Here is a 22090-nt window from a genome sequence, read left to right on the forward strand (position 1 = left end):
GTTGGATCGTTCTCTCCCTTTTTTTATTCTATTGGTTAGTATTTTCAGACACTAGTCTTGTTTATGTGATCCCATTGACTCTTAGTCCTATCATTATGATCAATCGTGAACTGAAATTAATCACTTGGACTAGTGAGATGGCATTGGTACATGCCACCTTCATGGGATTGAATTGCAATCCCCTGGTATGTTTTTAACTCTACCATTTGAGGCAAGTCCGATTGAGCATGTCCCAAATTGTACATCTCTTCCTTCTCTTATTCCCACTCTTATATTTAACAGGGATCACTTTTCAGTTAAGTTTCAACACTTAAGAATAACTGTGTATTAATTACAGAATTCAACCAATAGTATTAAGTAGAACAACCAAAAAATACTAAAAGGGATAAAGTATTAAGTTGTTCATCAACAGTCAGGGCAAGGGCTGATCAAGTCACTGTTTCTCATAGTGTCCATTTCACTTGAACAGGTTTCCTTTTTGGTGCTTGGTTAGTTGTCACTGATCAGGGAGAACATATAATATTTGTCCCTTTGGGGACTGGCTTATTTCACTCAGCATGATGTTTTCCAGATTCCTCCATTTTGTTGCAAATGACCGGATTTCATTGTTTTTGACTGCTGTATAGTATTCTATAGAGTACATAACCCATAATTTCTTTATCCAGTCTACTGTTGATGGGCATTTAGGTTGATTCCAGGTCTTAGCTATTGTAAATTGAGCTGCAATAAACCTTAATGTGCAAACAGCTTGTTTGTTTGCCAATTTAATTTCCTTTGGGTAAATTCCAAGGAGTGGGATGGCTGGGTTGTATGGTAGGGTTATATTCAGGTTTCTGAGGAATCTCCAGACTGACTTACATAGTGGCTTTACCAGTTTGCATTCCCACCAACAGTAGATTAGTGTCCCTTTTTCCCCACATCCTAGCCAGCATCTATTGTTGGTAGATTACTGTACATGAGCCATTCTAACTGGGGTGAGATGAAACCTCATTGTGATTTTGATTTGCATTTCCCTGATTGCTAGTGATCTTGAACATTTTTTCATGTGGATGTTGGCCATTTGAATTTCCTCTTTTGAAAAGTGTCTCTTGAGGTCCTTGGCCCATCTCTTAAGTGGGTGGTTTGTTTTGTTGTTGTGGAGTTTCTTGATCTCTTTGTAGATTCTTGTTATTAATCCTTTATCTGTTGCATAGTTTGCTTGTATTTTTTCCCATTCTGTTGGTTGCCACTTTCCTGACTTTCTTTTGCAGTACAGAAACTTCTCAATTTGATGCAATCCCAAATGTTAATTTTGGCTTTGCCTGTGCCTCCGGGGTCTTTTCCAAGAAGTCTTTCCCAGAATATATCTTGCAGGGTTTCCCCAATATTCTCTAATAATTTGATGGTGTTGGGTTGTAGATTTAGATCTTTAATCCATGTTGAGTGGATTTTTGTGTAAGGTGTAAGGTAGGGGTCTTGCTTCATGCTTCTGCACATGGAAATCCAGTTTTCCCAGCATCATTTACTGAATAGACTGTCCTTGCTCTAGGAATTGGTTTTAGATCCTTGATCAAATATGAGTTGGCTGTAGATATTTGGATTGATTTCTGGTGTTTCTATTCTGTTCCATTGGTCTATCCATCTGTTTCTGTACCAGTACCATGCTGTTTTGATAACAACTGCCCTGTAGTATGTCCTGAAATCTGGTATTGTGATGCCTCTGGCTTTGTTTTTGTTCTACAAAATTGCTTTAGCTATTCGAGGTCTCTTGTGTCTCCATATGAATTTCAGCATCATTTTTTCTAGATCTGAGAAGACTCAGGAGGGAAGTAATTCCTCACAGCTGAGCAGAGTTGAGGGTAATCGATGTATGAAATCTGGCCCCTGTGGGTATTCTTCTGCTCTACCCCAAGGACCACACAAAGGGTCTATGCAGCCCTCAATGTGGTCTCAAATTTCTCTGCAGTCTCCCACAGGGTTGCCAAGGTTACTGAGTTTGTGTACTCCATGATTTCTCTCGCCCACCCTCAGATTTTCACAGTCTCAGTTCATTAGCTCCACACCTTCACTAGGTCCTAACCTCCTGTTATTTTCCCCCACCAGAGTCAGGTTTTTCTGTTTGGCTGATGGCAGGCGCTGCTTTACACATGTCCAAAATGGCACCTACTCCTTGTCTTGCTTGGCTTTGTAAGGTGAGTGGAGAGAGAGGCTTGTGTCCATGCTGGTTCCCCTTATTTATTCATTTTTTTCTCTCCTCCAGTCAGCCTGGTGAACTTTCCCCAGCGGGGCTTCAAGCCTCGTTCCCTCTAGGCTTTCAGCCATCTCCCCATCAATGTCTCAGGCTACCGAGGTTTTTGTCTCACCTCCCCTTCCAGCACTGGTGCACAGACTCTGTGGCTGGGCTTCCAAGCCATGGGCATCCTTGCTCTCCCTGTAGGTCCTCCATGTCACATCCACTAGATCCAGAAGAGTTTCCTGTGCAATTTTTTTCCTGAGCCTTTCCCTGAGACTACAGTAACTCCACTTTTATTAAACTATCTTTTCCCAATCAGTGCGTGCCCTCACTATTCTGCCATCTTGGCTCTGCCTCCCAATATGGTCTTTTCTTCCCTGTAAGAGAAAAGAAAAAACTCCTCAGGAGGGGGTCCTCCTGGGTGACGTTCTTCAGCAAAGGGGAGATATTTAAGGTTTCTCGCAGGTACCCATATGGGATTGGAATTCCTCTGAGGGAAGACACATCCAAATCCTCTATCAGCACATATTAGTGGGTCTGGTCCTTGCCAGCATCCTGTTAGTGGGTCCTTCCATTTTACCCTAACCAAAAGGTAGGGTACTTGGAGGGACCAATGATTGTGAAAGGCTGACAAGGGCTGATGTTTTGGAAAATTTAAAATATTTAAGATGAGCATGGCCATTCCTAGCTGGTCTTGTAGGGGTATGATTCTCCCTGTTTGTTTTATAAGTTGGTCTTTTAAAATCTTATTTTGTCTTTCAGTGATTGCTTGTCCTTGTGGGTGTGAGGAATTCCAGTAGAGTGTTGAATATGCCACCTGTTGAAGAATCTTTGTGTTGTCTTACTAATGAAACAGGGGCCATTATCATTTTTAACTTTTACTGGTAGCCCCAAAATAGCAAAACATTGGAGAAAATGACTAACAGCATGTTTGGCCTTTTCACTGGAGTGAGCAGTGGTCCAACAGGCATGGGAGTATGTGTCAATGGACATAAAGATATATTTAAGCTTGACAAATGGTGGATAGTGTGTAACATCAGTTTGCCATAGTATATTGGGCTTTAATCCTCTAGGATTTACTCCAGGTATTTGGAGAGGTGGGACTTGTAACAGGAGAAGACATGATTTGCAGGTTTTTATAATACGTTTAAGGTCTTTAATGGGAATGAAAGGAAATCTATGATATAATCCTCTCCAATTTAGATGTGTAAGGTCATGAAGACCTTGAGTGAGTTGTAAATCAGGAATGGTTTGAATTGGGGCCATCAAGACCCCACGCATAGCCAGTTGATCTGCCATTTTATTGCCTTGTGACAAGAAACCTGGCAAATTTTGATGTCCTCTCAAATGTTGTACAACGAGAGGTTGACTTCTTTGTCTCAATAAGGACCTTACCTGGATCATTAATGGGGTGATAGGATTGTTATCTAACCTAATATGGGACAAAATTAGAGTGGGCAGAAGATTAACCACATAGAGACTATCCTAAAATAGATTTAGTGGCTCTCTAATATGGGACATGGCCATGGCTACAGCATACAGTTAGGATTTAAAGGGATAGAAAAGAAACAATCTTTGATGTCTACTACTATAAGTGTCAAATTGGAGGGTATAGAAGGGATCCAAGGCAGCTCTCGGAGGGGAGTTCCCACATGGGTTATGTAGTCATTGATCTTTCTAAGGTCTTGTAACATTCTCCATTTTCCAGAAGCCTTTCAAATAACAAAAACAGGGCTACTCCGTGGACTCATAGAGGGCCTAATATGTCCCAGTTGTAATTGTTCTGATATGATTTTTTTTTAATATTGACAACTTGTTTTGAGGCAGTGGCCACTGTTCCACCCATTTAGGTGGCCCCGGGAGCCATTGTATTGCAGGGACCAATGGAACAGTGGCCTCTAGGATTGGGGGTGAGGTCTGGCCGGGGCGGGGTGGGGGGGCTGGAACACCAGTCCTAGAAGCCTCGAAGAATGGGTCACCCCTGTAGTTGCTTAGGGAGCCTGGTGACTTAAATTGCTGTTGATGTTCTTCCTCCTCTAGGAGATCCTCATAGAATGCCTATGATCTGTAGTAATATATACCTCAGTTTCTCCCAGTATATCTTGTCCCAACAGGTTAGCAGATAGACCAGTGGCCACAAGGGGGCGCACTCCCCCCCCCCCCCCCCCCCCCCGGCTACCATCCACATCCTCCCATTTTAGGAAATCTTTAGTTTCTTCTGACCTGATATTTCTCCCAATTCCCATCAGATGGGGCCCTGGGATTAGTTTCCACTGTGGAGGAACTTCTTTTCTTAAAACCCTGATCGCTTCTCGGCCTTTTGGCTAAGATCAAGTGTAGTATCTGTTCTTATCAGTTTAAAACCCTGTGGTCGGTCCCAGTGTCAATCAGACAGCAGAATTTCTTTTTGGCTATGAACATATCCATCTTGGGCCTAATTCCCGGAATAGTGGGGACAGTCCAATGGGCACGGGGGGCACCTTTGGGAGTAAACCTAGACCTATTATCTCCTGCGGCTGGTGAGGTCAAGGTAGAGCCAGAGGAGATGCCTCCTTTATGTGATGGGTCTGGAGAGTGTCCCATGTCTAGTTTAAAGGCTCCCCTTCAATATCTAACTTTGATTTACAGTCATTTAGCCAATGGAAACCTTTGCAATAGTGGGGACATGGAGTCTTAGGTTTAATGCCTCCTTTTCCTCCAGAGGGCAGAGAATGAGGTGGCGCTTGAGCAGAAAGGCAGCTATTGGGACATTCCCTCTTAAAGTGACCCGATTGGCCACATCCAAAGCAAGTTCCCCTTTTTTTCCCAGTGGCCAGAGTGAGGGCATTACCAAAGGCCTCAGACAGTAAGGTTGTCTGGGTTTCTAAGGCAGCCGCCAAGGACTGAGATTGATGGGCTTGTGTCCCCACATCCTGGGTGGCCACGACCCATCTACCCATTGACCTGTCTTTAATACCTGCACAAGCAAGTTTATGATCTGTGGTCATGCCCTCCCATATTAACATCTTAACAAATTGATCTCTCAGGGGCCCTGGGGGGAACTTCCTCTGGAGGCTCTTTTCAACCCACTCTATAAAGGTGGCTAGGTCCTCAGATGACCTTTGAGTGATCCCAGCTATGGGTGGTTTAGAGGGGCCTTCCTCCAGCTTTTTCCAGGCAGCCAGTCCTATGGCCCTTACTTGCTCCTGTTAAGGAGCAGGAATGGCAGCCTGTTGCAGGACAGTAGCATATTGGTCACTAGATCCAGAAAACGTTCCGGAAGTTACTGGTATAGGAGGATTAGTGGCCTGGTTTCTTTCCACCTGCATATGACACTTGTCATTTAAAAAGGCGCACCACTTTATGTATAGAGGACCAGGGAGTATAGCTTTATCCAAATTTTTTCAGTCTTGGGTAGTACATTGTTGATGAGTGAGACCCTGGAGAATAGTCTTGGCCCATGGAGAATTTGGCCCATCTTCAGCAACAGCCTTTTTAAATTCTTTTACTCATGGGCTTCCCAAGGATACCACGGTACAGGCCGGTTGCCTCCCGGATTGACATTTACTGGAAAAGCCATGCAGGGTGCGGGTGAGACTCCACCCAGTCCATAAAATGGTGGCTGCAAGCCATCTCGGTTAGAAGGACAAGATGGTGGCGGGCGATCCAAGGGAGGGGAATGCCCATAAGGGGGTGGCCACATGGGCGGCACTAGGCCAGACGTCCCCTCTGTAATTGGAGGTGCGGTGGGTTGAGGCCGCACTGGGCCTTTAGGGGTTACCACCACACCTGAAGGCTCTACCTGAGTTTCAACTGCCTCTGGGGATTTATGAGCCTCCTGACATTCCTCATCAGTGGCCACCCAGCTCATCTGTTTCATATCAACCGACTTACTTGTTGGGGTCGGTGGGAAGCAAGCCTTAAGGGCTTACAGGGTAGGGTAGGTCCCCAATGGAGGAACAGTCCCGAGATTGATCTGTTTTTGAACCAGCTGTTTTACCCAGTCCCATGCGGACCAGTCAAAAAGATTGGCAGCAGCGAGCCATGGCGCCACTTCAGTAAGGCCTTTCCAAACCTCCTCTGCTTGAGAGTCAGAAATTTCTAAACCTTGAGTCTTTTATATGTATCTCAGTGCCTTAGGCTCTGGGTCATCAAACTTAGCATGAGATTGCCCCATCCTTTTGGGGATACCTTACCTTAAGAGCCTGGCTTAGCCATGTCCGCCGGTACTTTCACTTTGGCTGGAGTCCTTCTTTAGGGCTAGTTCCAGTCTGTCGGGCCCCAAGTTGGGTGCCACTTGTTGGGGCTTAAGCCTGAGACTGGCCCCTGACCAGCAGGGGACAGTACAAACACTCCCCGACAAGACAAATGGGAGAGGTAAGGTTGACGGGTCAAGCACACCACAGCAAGTACCCATGAGTTCTGTCGAAGCAGGAACTACTTTATTGAGGAAGTGTACAGGCTTATAAAGCTCACGAAAGACATGCGCAGTAGGGCAGCCAATCAGTGAAGAGGTCATGCAGGCATGGGTGGACCATGCACAGGGGCATCTTAAGCAAGGTATAGGGATCATGCACTGTCCACGTGTCCGGAACTAGATCGGACCTATTCCTGCAGGTGGTCCGATCTCGCGTGGTTTAACTGCGATGGCCACAGACACACCCCCGAACATCCGCCAGGTGCCATGTTGTTAGAGACTATTTTAGGCAATGCCCAATACACAGGCATGTTACATCTTTGTGAAAGTCGTAATGTGGTGTGGGCTATGACAAGTGTGGAGAAAGGGCCGTGGGAACTCAATGCTGGACAACAACTCTTCAATCTGAGGAGCATTAAGGAAGACTTCACTAAAGATGAGGTATTTTTTTCTAAATTAGTGGCTTTGTTTTTAAATTCCTCAGGAATTTCACACAGATAGTGGCTAATAGAGAAAAACTGATCCTGGGTGAACCCCATTGATATAATCAAATAGGCAATTCTTTTACATTTTTAAATGCATTCTTTTACATATTTTTTAAAATAATAACTGATTCATTTATTATTAGAGGCAGACAGAGAGACTTGCCACCTGCTAGTTCATTTCTCAGATGTGCACAGTGACTGAGGCTGGGCCAGCCTGAAGCTCGGGATCAGCATCTCTATCTGGATCTGCCCTATAGCTGGCAGGCAGGCAACTACTTGAGGCATCACCTACTGCCTCCCAGGATCTGCATTAGCAGGAAGCTGGTATCAGAAATGGAGCTGGAACTTGAACCCAGACAGTCTAATACCAGCATGGATGCCCCAAATATCTGAACCACTAGCCCAATGGCTCACTCCCAGAAAGATTGTTCTTGATTGAGCTGGTTGGAATTCTACTTGCAAAGTGGCCCAGTTAACATTAACATTGACATACGCACCATTATACACAGAAGATACATGTATCTGGGGTTGCTGAGTGTCTTTTCCTGTACTACATCCCCTTAAGGGACTACTTTTTAAAATTTTGTTTAGAGTCCATTTGAAACCTAGTGAGATAAACTCCCTTTGAGTGTGGCAACTTGTACCCTTCCCTGATTATTAGGGTGTGGTCTTTTTTTATTTTTAAGATTTATTTTTTTATTTGAATGGCAGAGTTACAGAGAGAAAGAGGAAGTAACAGAGCAAGAGAATGAGAGAGCGAGAGAGAGAACTTCCATTTGCTGGTTCACTCCCCAAATGGCCACAACAGAGCTGAAGCCAGGAGCCAGGAGCTTCTTCCTGGTCTCCCACATGGGTGACAGGGGCTCAAGCACTTGGGCCATCCTCCAGTACCTTCCCTGGCACATTAGTTGGGAGTTGGATTGCAAGTGGAGCAGCTGGTACTTCTATGGATGCTGGTGACACGGGCGGGCAGCAGCTTTACTTGTTATGCCACAACACCTTCCCCTATGCCATGGTCTTTAACAGTGAGGACAGTAGCCAATAAAGTGCTAATCTCCTTTGCTTTGTCAGTGGTACTAGGACAAACCATGGGGCCTACACTAGTCATTTTGATCAATCCCATTTAGGGTCATCTCCACCTCAGGATTTTGTTTGGTTATTCTCTTCTTGTCTTAATCAGGTATGGGTTTGAGAAATCTGCCTGTTGGCCCCAAATGGCTCCTGCCTTCTCTCAGCTGGTTGTCCGAAACAGCTGTGGGGATAATGGGGAGACAGAAACATGCCGTTTTTTTCACTGGGGCAGCAGGTAGCCTATCCCCCTTAGGGCTCCAGGCTGAACTCATGCCAACCTCTCCTTCCGGCTATATCACCAGTGGACTGCTGCAGTCTCATCTCACCTTACTCTAACGCAGTACACCCTTCTCTATTCTGCCATCTTGGAATCTTCCTCCAGAGTCTGGGTTTGAATCTAGGTTTGTCTACCCCCAGTTTGCAAGTATCTCATTTTACAAAGCAGTTTCACCTATGTCAAGAGTGTCTCCCCACAGGAGTAGGAACAGCCAGAGAACAGGAAAAAACATTGATCCAATTGCTAGCAGATATTAGCAGAAAATCATTGACTTGAAGAGAACTGGAAGGCCCCTGCTCCCCCTTTAGCTGCTTAGGATGAATGAGGTGCTTCCTGCACAGTTTCAGGAGCAGCATAGCACAGCACAGTCACTGACTGAGGCAGGCCCAAAGATCACAGCAAATAGGGTGAGATACAGGGAAAGGTGGGGAGTGAGTCCTGTCTCCCCAGGGCCCAGCAGAATGCCTGCCTACAAGAAGCCTCTATAAATATCCTTGGACAGACTCTTTTGTTTTCATCTCTATTTCATTGGGTCATATTTCTAGAAGTGCAATTATTGAGTCAATAGGTGTAAAATCTTATTTTATGCACTGGAAAATGTCATATCAAAATCTAGAAGTGCATCATTACCAGCTGTGGGACAGTGCTGTGGTTCCTGGCTGGCTTGGTTGAAAGCATAAAGAGCTTCTCCTGACATGGCAATCCCATAACTAGTATTCAGTTAAACTATAAACTGGCAGATTTATTTGAAAAAAATATTTCTGGGGCTGACACTGTGGCACAGCGTGTTAAGCTGCTGCCTGTGGTGCAGCATCCCATATAGGTTCTGGTTGAGTCCTCACTGCTCCACTTCTGATCCAGCTCCCTGATAATGCTCTTGGAAAAGCAGCAGAAGATGGCTTAAGTCCTTGGGATCCTGCACTCATGTGGGAGACCTGGATTAAGCTCCTGGGTTCAGCCTGGCCCAGTCTGGGCTGATGCAGCCATTTAATGAATGCACCAGCAGAGGGGAGAGACAGAAAGAGAGAGAGAGAGAGATCTTCCAAAATGGTCCACAATGCTAGAGCTGGAGCAAGGAGCCTCTTCCAGGTCTCCCATGTGGGGACAGGGGCTAAGCTCTTGGGCCATCCTCTACTGCTTCCCCAGGTGCATTAGCAGGAAGCTGGATCAGAGGTGGAACAGCTGGGACTTGAACCGGCATCAGTATGGGATGCTGGTGCTGTAGACAGCGGCATAACCTGCTATGCCACAGCATCAGCCCCTCACATAATATTGATAATTTGTTTTTTGAGAGTTGAGTATTTATGTTCTTTATGTTTTCCACTCTTGATTTTACTTCTTGATATACAAAACTAATTTAATGTTATAGATGCTTATCTTTCTTTAATGCTACAAATATTTTGTTATCTATTTGCCTACTTATTTTATTTGCAATGCTGCACGAGACATAAAAATTTTAAACAAATTTCATTAGCACTTTCATCTGTACTTTCTGCTTTTAGGTGTATGAAGTCTTTCGCAACGTCTACTAAATAATCTATTATTGCCGAGTCTTGTTTCTTCTTCCTGCATCCTTCTTTAATCCATGTGAATTTCATCCTTATGCATGGATGAGACCAGTGTTTAACTTGACAGATTTTCTCCCCGAAGTAATCCAGCTTCTTTCTTCCAGCCGTCTACCCTCCATTGCCCATGGGGTTGGATCATAAATTACTATGAATCATTGAAGAAGAAGAAGGAAGTCAGGAAGACCACCTCTGTCAGGACCCCCCTTACTTTTGTCATCCAGAGACACACCCTTGAGGTTTCTGAGAGGAGCACTTGCTTTTTAGCAGCCTGGAATCTTCATTAATTTGAGATCATAAATAGTGGTACTTATCTCCTTTTTGTTGCTGAATATTATTTTTCTTGGTATGGAATGGGATTCTTTTCCCTTTTTGTTTTAATTCCCATGATCACCCAAAATACTTCTTTCAAAAGAGGTGGGTTAAATTGACTTCCAGTTTCTCTTATATGCTGGAATAGAAGCCAGGCTTTCACGATAAATTGCACAGAGGAAAAGGCAGCAGGAGCTTCTTGTACCAAAATGAGAGTGGCTTTTGGCTCTGCTTCAGTGACTTTGTTCCACATTTCTCTCAAATTCTCAGAGAAAAGTGATAATGAGAGCTTAATCTCTAGACTTGTGGCATCAGCTCTTTATTTTCTTTGGAATATTTTAAATCCGACAGAACCTCAATTTCAGCCACTAGACACAGCACTTTCATGCTCATTCTTCCCTGGGGTGGAAATAATCAGAGGGTGAAAGACCAAGCTTTGCCGTATTTTCCAGCTGTGATCTGGTATATTTTCATTATTTTTGAAAAGACTAGGGGTACAAATAAAGCCAGGGAGTGAGATGCAGGATAGAAAAAAAATCATTCTTCGATTTACTGCAATTGAGCTACTCCTATGACACAGTATTCAGTGTCTTCATGGATGTTGCTACTCTGATCTTTCCATTTCTCTGGGATGCCTCTCTGTCTTGCTCTAAAGGATTGTTACATGAATCATAGAACATGCCATTAGGCATGAACAATGTTGTATGTAGGCTTTAGATGTAGAACCAAAAGGACTAAAGATTCACAGGAATCCCTTGTGGAGCATGTGAGCAAGGGTGTGGCTAGTAGGAGTGGTGAGGTTTAACGAGTGCTTTTCTAACATTTTCATAAAGCAATAGAAATTATTTTCCCTAAGTCTTACAAAAAATAGCACTTCTATTTACTACATGGTACTTGGGATACAGAATATGTCATATTTATATATTTGTTTAAAGTAGATCAAATCTGTCTCCAGGTCTCTTCTTGCCAATTTTCATTCAAGGTCCACCCTTTCTACTGCTTCCCAGGCTTTCTTATATCTGACAGGGCTCCAGGACTAATATAATTCTGGCCATCAGCCCATAATATTCACAGCTGCCCTGGCTCCTATCCATGACCACATGATCCATCAAGAGAGGGTGGTTTCTGGCTGCACCACTTCCTTTTTTTTTTTCCTTCTCCATCTCAGCCACAAGTATCATTGCTGAGGTTACAAAGGCTTTGTATTTAATCCAAGTCCTTTTGACTGTCCATGTTGCCCACCTCTGAGAAGGACTAGCTTGCCTCAGAGGAAAATACTTTGCAAAAAGCATGTAGCACCATTGTTTTATTCAAATTTGGGATACACTGTCTCCTAGAATCCTAGGAGCTTCCCTTGCCAATTTTCGAGACACATTCCTCTTTAGGTGATTTAACTTGGTCTCTCTCTTTTTTTTTTTTTTTTTTGATAGGCAGAGTGGACAGAGAGAGAGACAGAGAGAAAGGTCTTCCTTTGCCGTTGGTTCACCCTCCAATGGCCTCCACGGCCGGCGCACCGCGCTGATCCGATGGCAGGAGCCAGGTACTTTTCCTGGTCTCCCATGGGGTGCAGGGCCCAAGTACTTGGGCCGTCCTCCACTGCACTCCCTGGCCACAGCAGAGAGCTGGCCTGGAAGAGGGGCACCGGGACAGAATCTGGCTCCCCGACCGGGACTAGAACCTGGTGTGCCGGCACCGCAAGGTGGAGGATTAGCCTAGTGAGCCACCGCGCCGGCCTTAACTTGGTCTCAATAGTGTCCAAAGCCTTGAATTTCAGATATGTCATTAGGAATTATCCTTAGGGGATTCTTCAGATCTGGGATTTCAGAGATGTAGATGGGGGAAGGGATATGGAAAGGTTTTCTTTTTCTCTGCAAGGGGAGGCTTGAGAGGCAATCCTAGAAAGCGGGGCCTGGTTATTCTTTTGAAGTGTGAGAAAAATGCATTTTTGGTCCTTTCAAGTAATTCTAGGTGGGAGAAATAAAACCCCTTTAGTTAATCTTTTAATAAGTAATAGTTCTATATTAAATTTTCAACACATCTCCATGACATATGTGGACTGTCAATTTGCAAAGCAGGCAGAATTGGAGGTACTGTGGTGGGAGTGGAGAGGGGGCTGGAAACTTCCCACTTACTAACACCCTCATTTCTCCAAGGCTCCTGAGCTACCTTGCAGAGCCATGGGATAGGGCATGCATCTGTGGAACTCAACCTAAAAACCATTGCTCTGGGCATTTGTGATAACCTCTCTTCATATGCACAACCCTTCCACTTTGATATTTATATGTAAGAAAGTAATTCTGACTAAAGAGGGACAGGTCCAATAGCCATCTAGCCAACCTGCATTCCCTTTATCACATGATACTGTGAGATATTTGAACAAGAACACAAGGTTCATTGGAGACACCTACTTTCTAAGTAATACCCTCAAAAAATAAGGGAGTCCTCTAAAGCTTGTAGTTTTCCCTGAGAGGCATGTCACTTCTAGGTAATACCTAATATGTATCAGGTTGAGTTTATGCACAAGAACTGAAATTCATAGATTCTTTCTTTGTGTCAGGCACTTTTTCAAACACATCTCATACAGCATTTGTTTATTATACTTGTAAATACTTAAATATGGCCAGAAGTTTTCTCAAAAGTCAGTAAACATTGATTCATTCACTCACTCACTTTAAGAACCTTCTAAACAAGTACATTATTAGCACCCCCATTTTCTGGATGAGACAATTAAGACAAAGCAAGGTGAAGAGAATTTTCCAAAGACACACAGTTAACCAGTGGCAGAGCTGATGTTTGGGCAGCGACAATCTGGCTCCAGAATTAAAGTTCTTTGTGTCTACATGATGTCATACCATGACATACAGCAGCTCATTTACTTATCCTAGGGAGGGAGGTAATACATCTCCATTATATAGATGATGAAACTGTGTGCATTAAGCAGTTTGCTTAGTCATACTACTGCTAAAGGAAATAAATATGGATTCAAATCCAGTTATTCAGAGTCCAGAGCCTGTCTGAAGAGCAGCAATTGAATCTTCAAGAGGTAAATTTGCCAAGGTCACTCTGCTGCTAAGGGCAGAATCCCCAGAAGCACTCTAGATTTGTTTCCCAAGCCTATGTAATTAAATTCAATGCCTGTAATAAATTATTAGTTCATCCAAAAGTTTTTGGAAACCATTTACAATATTTCCCTTGTTAATATGTAATAAAATAATATTAATAGGTAGGTTTTACTTTGCTCTAGTTGTTAGTGTTATTATGCATGTATTATCTCACAATTTAGGAAAATTAGCCAATGTTTGGAAGAGTATATAGAAGAAAGCAAATATGATCAGAAACCTTACATTTCTGGAGAGCCACAGTTAACATTCTGGTGAGCATCTTTGGAATCATCTTTCTCCATTAATCTCATGTACACACTCTAATTGTATAAATTGTAATCATACAATTTAGGTAAAAGGAATCAAACTATAAAACTATAGATACTATTTGTGGGGCCGGCGCTGTGGCACAGTGGGTTGACGCCCTGGCCTGGGATGCCGGCATCCCATATGGGTGCCGATTCTAGTCCTGGCTGCTCCACTTCCAGTCAAGCTCTCTGCTATGGCATTGGAAGGCAGTAGAGGATGGCCCAGGTCCTTGGGCTCCTGCATCCACGTGGGAGACCCAGAGGAGGCTCCTGGCTCCTGCCTTTGGATTGGTGAGCTCTGGCCATTGTGGCTATTTGGGGAGTGAACCAGTGGATGGAAGACTCTCTCTCTCTTTCTTTCTCTCTCTCTCTCCCCTCTCTGTGTAACTCTGACTTTCAAATAAATAAATAAATCTTAAAAAAAAACTATAGATACTATTTGTAACCTTCTCTTATCCATTTGTTCCTTCAGTCAAAACATTTATTGACCACTACAAACCAATATCCTTTCCCTGCACTGAAGAACAAAACTACTGATCTTTTATGGTTAATAAATTATATTACTCAGAATAGGCAAAGTTATTCTGTCGTGAAAGTTTAATCCCTGAAACTTGTGGCTCAATGAAACAAGGCTTACTCTCTGCTTTCACAGTTGACTGAGGGTCTAGTGCCCCTAACTTGTGACTTGGGGATTGAAACCTCTTCCATTTTATAACTCTCATGTCAACAAGGGATGTCTGGTCACTGCAGCAAAGAGAAGAACCCTAAAGGCTTTCCATGGCCTCAGTGTAGAAATAACACAAAACTCTTTGTTCCTGGTCCTCTGGCCAAAAGTAGTCACCTGGTACCACCTCACTTTGGGAATACTGACACATGCATCCTTCCATGTGCACAGAGAAAGGCGAGGAGAATCAAAAATTGGTAAGCTCTTAGTACTGCCTCCCACATGAGAATTATGCTATGGGATCCTATAATTGTTTAAGCCCCTCTTGATGGTTATTTAGATAGCTACTATTATTTCTGTTATAAATAATGCTGTGCTGCACATCCTTACATATCATGTATACTGATCCATTGATTTCTCAGCTTGAATTCTTGAAATTGAGATAGGCATTTGATGTGGTGGTTAAGATGCCACCTGGGATACCTGTATCCCATATCAAAGTGCCTGGATTCTAGTCTGAGTTTCCTTACCAATTTCAGCTTCCTGCTAATGAACACTCTGGGAGGCAGCAGGTAGGTGATGGCTCAAGTATATGGGTTCCTGTCACCCCTGTGGGAGACCTAGATTGAGAGTTCCTAGCTCCTGGCACAAGCCAGGCCGCTGCAGGCATCTAAAAGGTAAAATAGTAGATATAGGATCTCTCTCTCTCTCTCTCTCTCTCTCTCTCTTTCTCTCTCTATACCTCCCTCTCTCCCTCCTTCCCCTTTCAAATAGATAAAAATAAATTTCTGGGGGTAGGAAGCAATAAGTCAAATACGTCATTTATATAAATTTGCAGCCTATACTGCTCATCCCACACTTCTAAGTTCTCCTGCATAACATAGGGACTTAATGCCCAGAATTCAAAGATTCCTTTGACATAAGGTTCTGTTCAGAATCTACTAATGAGAGGCACTCATGTGAGATGGAACAGGAGAAGCCATTATTCTCTGGCAGCAGCTGAGGACTGACAAATGGGTGAACTCCACTGTAGAGTTTTCTTATGGTTTTTGGACATCCTCTTGAGAATTATATGCTTCAACATTGTATGCAGTGAGGTCATCAGTCTCCTGGTACCATTCTGAGAATCGCCTATTTCAGTGCTGCAGGAAACTGAGATACCTGTGCTGATCTCCATATTATTCTATGATTTCTTGAAAGGAAATCACCACACTCCCCATGATTTCTAGCTGTGGCCTAAGCCTCAAGATGCATTCCCCAAATCACACCTCACATTTCCTAGGATGGCTTTTTTTGTTTTTAATATTTATTTACTAAAAGGCAGAGTTACAGAGAGAGGAGAGGGGAGAGAGAGAGAAGAGATCTTCCATTCACTGATTCACTCCCCAGATGGCCAGGGTTGGCCAGACTGAAGCCAGGAGCCAGCAACTTCATCTGGGTCTCCCATGTGGGTAAAGGAGTCGAAGCACTTGGGCTATCTTCCACTGCTTTTCTCAGGAGCATTAGCAGGATATGGATTGGAACCTTAGTAGCTGGGACTCCGTGGGCGCCCTTATGCCAGTGTTACACACTGAGGCTTAACCCATTACACCACAATGCCAGCCCCTAGAAAGGTTTCTGTTCTACTGAGCCTTGGCTGATGCAGCACCCATTGCCACGTTGTTTTTCAGGTACTATGTTCCAAAGAAACGCCCAGTCGTAGTGCTCTTACATCAGTGCTCTTACAGTTCACAGTGTAACAAGTACTGCCAGCATTTTTCAACATTGCTAAAGTAGCACTTAAAACAGAGAAAAGTGTTGTTGAGTTCAAAATACTTCTTATCCTTTACTGTCATTTTTTTTCTTCTTTTATAAATGGTATAATAGTGTCTTTGGATGCTATGCCTCCTCTTTTAACTAACAAACTTTTCTAAATGCTCTCCTCTTTAATACTGTATTTTAACACTACTCGTACCTGTTGGGTTGCAAGGATAATCATTTGTTTCAGTATGTTAGATTCGGAGAAGGATCATATAATGTGAGCAGATGTAAGCCATCAAATGGGAGAGTGATTGGGATGCTCATCCGGAAAACAAGAGGAAGCATCCAATTGTTTAGCAGTTAAGACACTGTTTAATGCACACCTTTCCTACATCAGAATGCCAGAGTCAGATACCTAGTTCCAACTCCTGACTCTAGCTTCCTGTTAATGCAGACCCTGGGAAGCAGAGATTATAGCTCCAGTAACCTGGTTCCTGCCATCCAATGTGGGAAATCTGGTTTGGGATACAGGGTCCCAACTTGGGACCGTTACTTTCCTGGTGTTGCAGCCATTTGGGGAGTAAGCTAGTGCTTGGGAGCTCTATCCATCTGCCTTTCCAAAGAATTAAAAATATATGAGAAACAGTGATCTGGTGATTTCTTCTCTTTGCAACCAAGAGAACAAGCAATTTTAAATAAAAACTATATGGTAAAGTGGAATTATTTTAAATAAAAATAACTTACAGGGCCTTCTGATGATATTTGGTTATCATTTTCCCCGTGATTATGCCCCTTCAACCAGTTCTATTTTGGTCCAGGTCTGGCACATCATAGCTTTGAGAAGGAAAAAAAAGAAAATTTCTTCAGATGAAAGGAGTTAGAGGGAACAGGTTTATGCTCTCTTGCTTCTGAGACACTGAAAAGAAAATGACTGTGAGAAAGGGTTAGAGTTTTCTTTTCAGCCTGAGGGATGGAAAAACAGTGGCAAAAGTAAACTTAGAGCAAAAGAATTGTGACAAAAATATCAGAGAGCTATTACCAATTGTTGGTATTTTGTGGAAAATTAAAACTGGAAGGGAAAACGAACAGTTTGAAGGTAGTGTAGACCTAAGACTGGAAATGAAAATTTACAAATCTACTTGATAGGCAACAGCTTCTTGAGAGTTGGTTTGTTAGATTCTGAGAACTTCCCTTAATTAGAAAGAGTCCCTTTGTCATTTAATGATGGTTATGATTTGGAAGACAGAGGTATAACAGGTGCCTTGAAGTTGCTATTCTCTGACTGAGAATGTCAATCTCTATGGGAGCAGAAACTAGACCTTTTCTGAAATGAGACTGAATAAAAATGAATTTTGTATATTTTGATGTCCTAGAAAAGAGCAAGACTTTCTAAATGCAATCTTTCCCAACCTCAAAGTCCTTACATCTGCTTAGTTGGTGAACAGAAGTTGAAGGTGGGAATCAAACTGTTTCTATGTATCTGGCGTAAGGAGTTAGTAGCTTTATTTTTCAATTCTACATAGACTGCAGACTGAATCTTATGCGTTCATACACACGAGATCAAAAACATTGCTGTTCTTTGAGGACACTTGCTTATTGCAGAAAGACATTGGTGAGTAATGGATGTAGGTTTTGTGGTACATAAATTACTCTCTGATCATAAGCTAATTCCTTGGGGAAGTTCATTAATCCTTTCATGTAAGTCCTGTACTGTTTATTATTTTCAGATGACTCAATAAAAAGCAACTAGAATAACAATTCTTTCATTTATTTCACACACTATTTATTTACTTGAGAGGCAGAGAGATGGAGAGAAAGAGAAGCAGAAACATAAAAGGAGAGAGAGAGAATAAGAAAAAGAGATCTACCCAGAAGTTCACTTCTCAAATGGCTCAGCTGGGTCTGAGCCAGGCCAAAGAATGGAGTCAGGAACTCAATCTGCATCTCTTAGATAGGTGGCAAGAAGGCATATACATAAGCCATCACCTGCTGCTATCCAAGGTGCGTATTATTGGGAAGCTGAAATCTGGAGCAGAGCAGAGACTTGAACCTCGGAACTCTGCTATGGGATGTGGGAGTCCTACCTAGCATCTTAACCATGAAACCAAATGCCTGCCTTGATTTCACTAATTTTTAGTTGCTTCTATGTATAAAGTATTATGATGTTCACAGAGCAAGAAGACATTATGAGGGGCTCACTGAAGAACAAGAATAACACAAATGGAAACCTGAACAGTGTAAGCAGTAATTACAAAATTGTTACTTATGTGACACTGATAGTGAAACATGTAGAAGTTCAAAAAAAGCTTGAGTCCTCAACAAATGATTCACATGGAGACGGATGAAGTAAATTAAGGAGGTATACTTTTCTATTTGGGAGGAGATGGAAAGCAGCATAGCACAATGAGACCGAGCGTGTTGCGACCTGCCTGACTGGAGATGAGATTTTCCTGCTAGGAAATAGTGAAAGAGTTGGAATGGCTGATCTGGTGCCTTTTCATCCATTTTTGGCTATGTCTTGACTTTTAGGTGGAATCTGCAGCCTGTGGGTGCTGTTTTTGGAGGTCTCCTCCTAAGTGAAACACATCCCTGCCTTTGAAATGTATCATTATGACAGTTCATGGGCTAGCATTTCCCCAGATCAGCATTTTCCAAACTGCTCTAGATTGTAGATAACCTATTTTGAAAAATCATTGCTAGCTTTATTTTTCTTTGTAATGTTTATAAAAATGTGTGAAAGAAAATACTGGTATGTGCAGCCATGTAACTTGATGTAACAATATAGAATCCATATAAAACAAGTCATGAAGTTGAAGAAACCACCTAATACATAAGCACACAATGTTCAATTGCTTTTATGGGACACGTTGCCTACTTGAGAATCATGTTGATATATGTTGGCTGTCTAGTGATTGCTGGACCATTGTGTATCCTGTTTAGAATGCAAATACATGTTTATTGACTATTAAACACTTGCACTACAAAAGTCTGTTTCCATGCATTGTTGGCTAAGAAAAGTTCTTTTTACATGATAATCAGAATGTAATAATTCTCAAACTCTTTTAAACTGAACCAAGTAAAAGAGTACTTCAAAGCACAATAGTGATCCCAAGCTTTCATCTCTCTTAAAATAGGAACTGGACTCTCTGAAGCTAGGTAACCATTTTTGATGCACGTTTATTCAAGAAAACCAAAATAATTTAGAACATGTTTTCCTTCCTTTGAAAATATACCTATATAGAACAAAATTTTCATACTGTATGCTAATTAAAGCAAATCATAGGAGTAGACACAATGCTATTCCTGATATGAAAAGCTGACCTATCAGTAGTTTTTCTCATATTAAAAAATCTGTGTCACTCATAGTGGGTTCAATTGTCCCCCAAGAGATGTATACTTGCAAAGTGTGAATATGAACTTATTCTGAAAATGGGAATCTGCAGTTGTAATTAGAATCTTGAGATATGATCACACTGGATTTAGGCCACTGATGTGTGGCCTTACAAGAGAAAGAGAAGACACAGAGACAGAAAGAAGTCTACATGGAGACAGAGGCAGGGATGGGACTTATGCAGCCCCAAGCCCAGGACATCAGGGGTTATAAGAAGCCCCCAGAAACTGGGAGAGAGGCAGGAATGGAATCACTATCAGACTCTTCAGGGGGAGCCAATCCTGCTAATACCTGCATTTTGGACTTCCAGCTTCCAGACTGTGTAAGAATAAATTTCTACTTTTTAAAGCCACTAAGTGATCAATTGCTATTGTAACCCTTACAGTCTGATACACCATTTATTCCTTCTTTTTTCTTCCCTCTTTCCTCTCATCTCCTGTCCTCTCTCTCTCCTTGGTCCTTCTCCATTTCCTTCTTTCCTTATTTCATTGCTTCACACAGCAAACCTTTTGTGTGCCTACTATGTGATGTGCTAAGCAGCAAGCTAAAAGAACTAGACATATAGCAATAATAACACTGTCTTTAAACCATTTTGTTTTATTATACATTTGTGAGAAGGTACAAGATCTTTTTTATTTTTTTCCCATTGTGACTTCTTGTCAGCTTTTCTGCATTCACATCAGCCTCTGAATGTGTCTCTGCCAAATATCACTTTAAATGTGAATGTTAACTCATTTGATTTGTGTCAAATGCTGTTCTGAAAGTCTTAATGCATCTCGGAGATGATGGTGAAGGCATTGGCTAGTCTTGAGAGTGGCTGCCTTTGTCATCACTCACCTTGGCACTCTTCAAGTTTGCAGGGACGGGAGGTGTTTGTTGTCTAGGACCATTCACTGAGGCTACATATCAGGCTTTTCCCTCCTGCACCATGCCCATGTCATGTTTCCCTCTATCTGCATTCCCCACCATCACTCAACTCTCACACTCTTTGAGTATTCTGGTTCATCCAAATAAAATCCAAAATACTTGTCACAGTGTTCAAGTGTGAAATATTCTTTTTTTCCCCATTTTTTTAGAGTTACAGAGAAAGGAAAGAGAGAGAGAGAGAGGCTTTTTTGTTGTTGTTGTTGTTACAGGCAGAGTTAGACAGTGAGAGAGAGGCAGAGAGAAAGGTCTTCCTTTTCCGTTGGTTCACCCCCCAAATGGCTGCTGCGGCCAGCATGCTGCACCGATCCGAAGCCAGGAGCCAGGTGCTTCCTCTTGGTCTCCCATGCAGGTGCAGGGCCCAAGCAGTTGGGCCATCCTCCACTGCCTTCCTGGGCCACAGCAGAGAGCTGGCCTGGAAGAAGAGCAACCAGGACAGAACCAGCGCCCCAACCAGGACTAGAACCCGGGATGCCGGCGGCACAGGCAGAGGATTAGCCTAGTGAGCCATGGCGCCGGCCAAGTGTGAAACATTCTTAACTCTTCTTCCTACCAGTCCTCTCCTTGTTCACTAGACTTCCAGTGAACCGATTTCCTTGATTGTTCCTCCAAGATTCTGATTGTGTTCCCATCTCAATGTGTTTATTATATTGGCATCTACTCTACCAGGAACATTCTTCTGGAGACAGTCACGTTGCTCATTCTCTACTTCATTCAAGTCTCTGCTGAAAGATTACCTGTTCAGAGAGAACTCTGACCAATTTTCCACTTGTCCTCATTGTGCTTCTCTGAGATAGAGCATCTGGTGACCTGGTAATTGTCTCTTTACCTAGAATGTGGTTTTCATATCTGATTTCTCCATGGTTGCATTTCCAGCACATCAAGCTATATGTGCCACATATTAGATACTTAATAAAATTGTGACTGAATGAATGAATGCAGATCAGAATAAAATGTTGAGACAATGAAACCCCACAGAAGCTGTTGTCCTTCCTCCACCTTTGTAACATAGTTGTAGGCTAGGAATATCTTTCTGGGGACTTTTTCTTAAGCATCAACCAGCATTCTATAGTTTGTGAAGCATTAAAATCTATCATAATACTCAATGCAACCCTCACCTTTAACAATGAGGAAATTGAGATATTATGAGGCCAAGAGACTTAGCATCTAAGATCACACAACTTTTCAATGACCTAGCTAATATTCAAACCTTGGTTTCTAGATTTCAGATCCAAAGCATAAAAAAACCAACAATAATAACATCAAAAACCAAAACCCAAAGCAACAATTAACAACAACAGAAACATAAAACCTCTAATCATAACACCTTCTCTTAAGAGGAAGCAGCTTCTGCATGGTGCAGGTGGGCATTAAGGGTGATATTTCATAAGATGCAAGTATGGTTAGCACTAATTCTACCACAATTGAATCTTCCGTACTTGAAATATATCCCTAATAATCAGTCAGAAGTGACTGATCTTCCAGGGTTGATGGTGTCCTGCATCTTTCATGATCCTGTTTCTATGACTGTGACACATTTCTGTTCATGGACAAGTGCAGCAGTGATCTGGATGACAGCAGCGGCAAACATTCATTGCCCACACACTATGTCAGCTCTTTTTCATCTAATTTTTCTAATCCTTA

General features: G+C 42.6%; 1 pseudogene; it reads left to right on the forward strand.

Annotated features, from left to right (window-relative positions):
• The first annotated feature begins 4516 nt into the window (after window positions 1-4516).
• On the forward strand, window positions 4517-4635 carry LOC138850264 (U2 spliceosomal RNA; annotated as a pseudogene).
• Window positions 4636-22090: the final 17455 nt, after the last annotated feature.

The sequence above is a fragment of the Oryctolagus cuniculus genome, chromosome 6 (assembly GCF_964237555.1).
Source record: "Oryctolagus cuniculus chromosome 6, mOryCun1.1, whole genome shotgun sequence".
Taxonomy (NCBI): Eukaryota; Metazoa; Chordata; class Mammalia; order Lagomorpha; family Leporidae; genus Oryctolagus; species Oryctolagus cuniculus.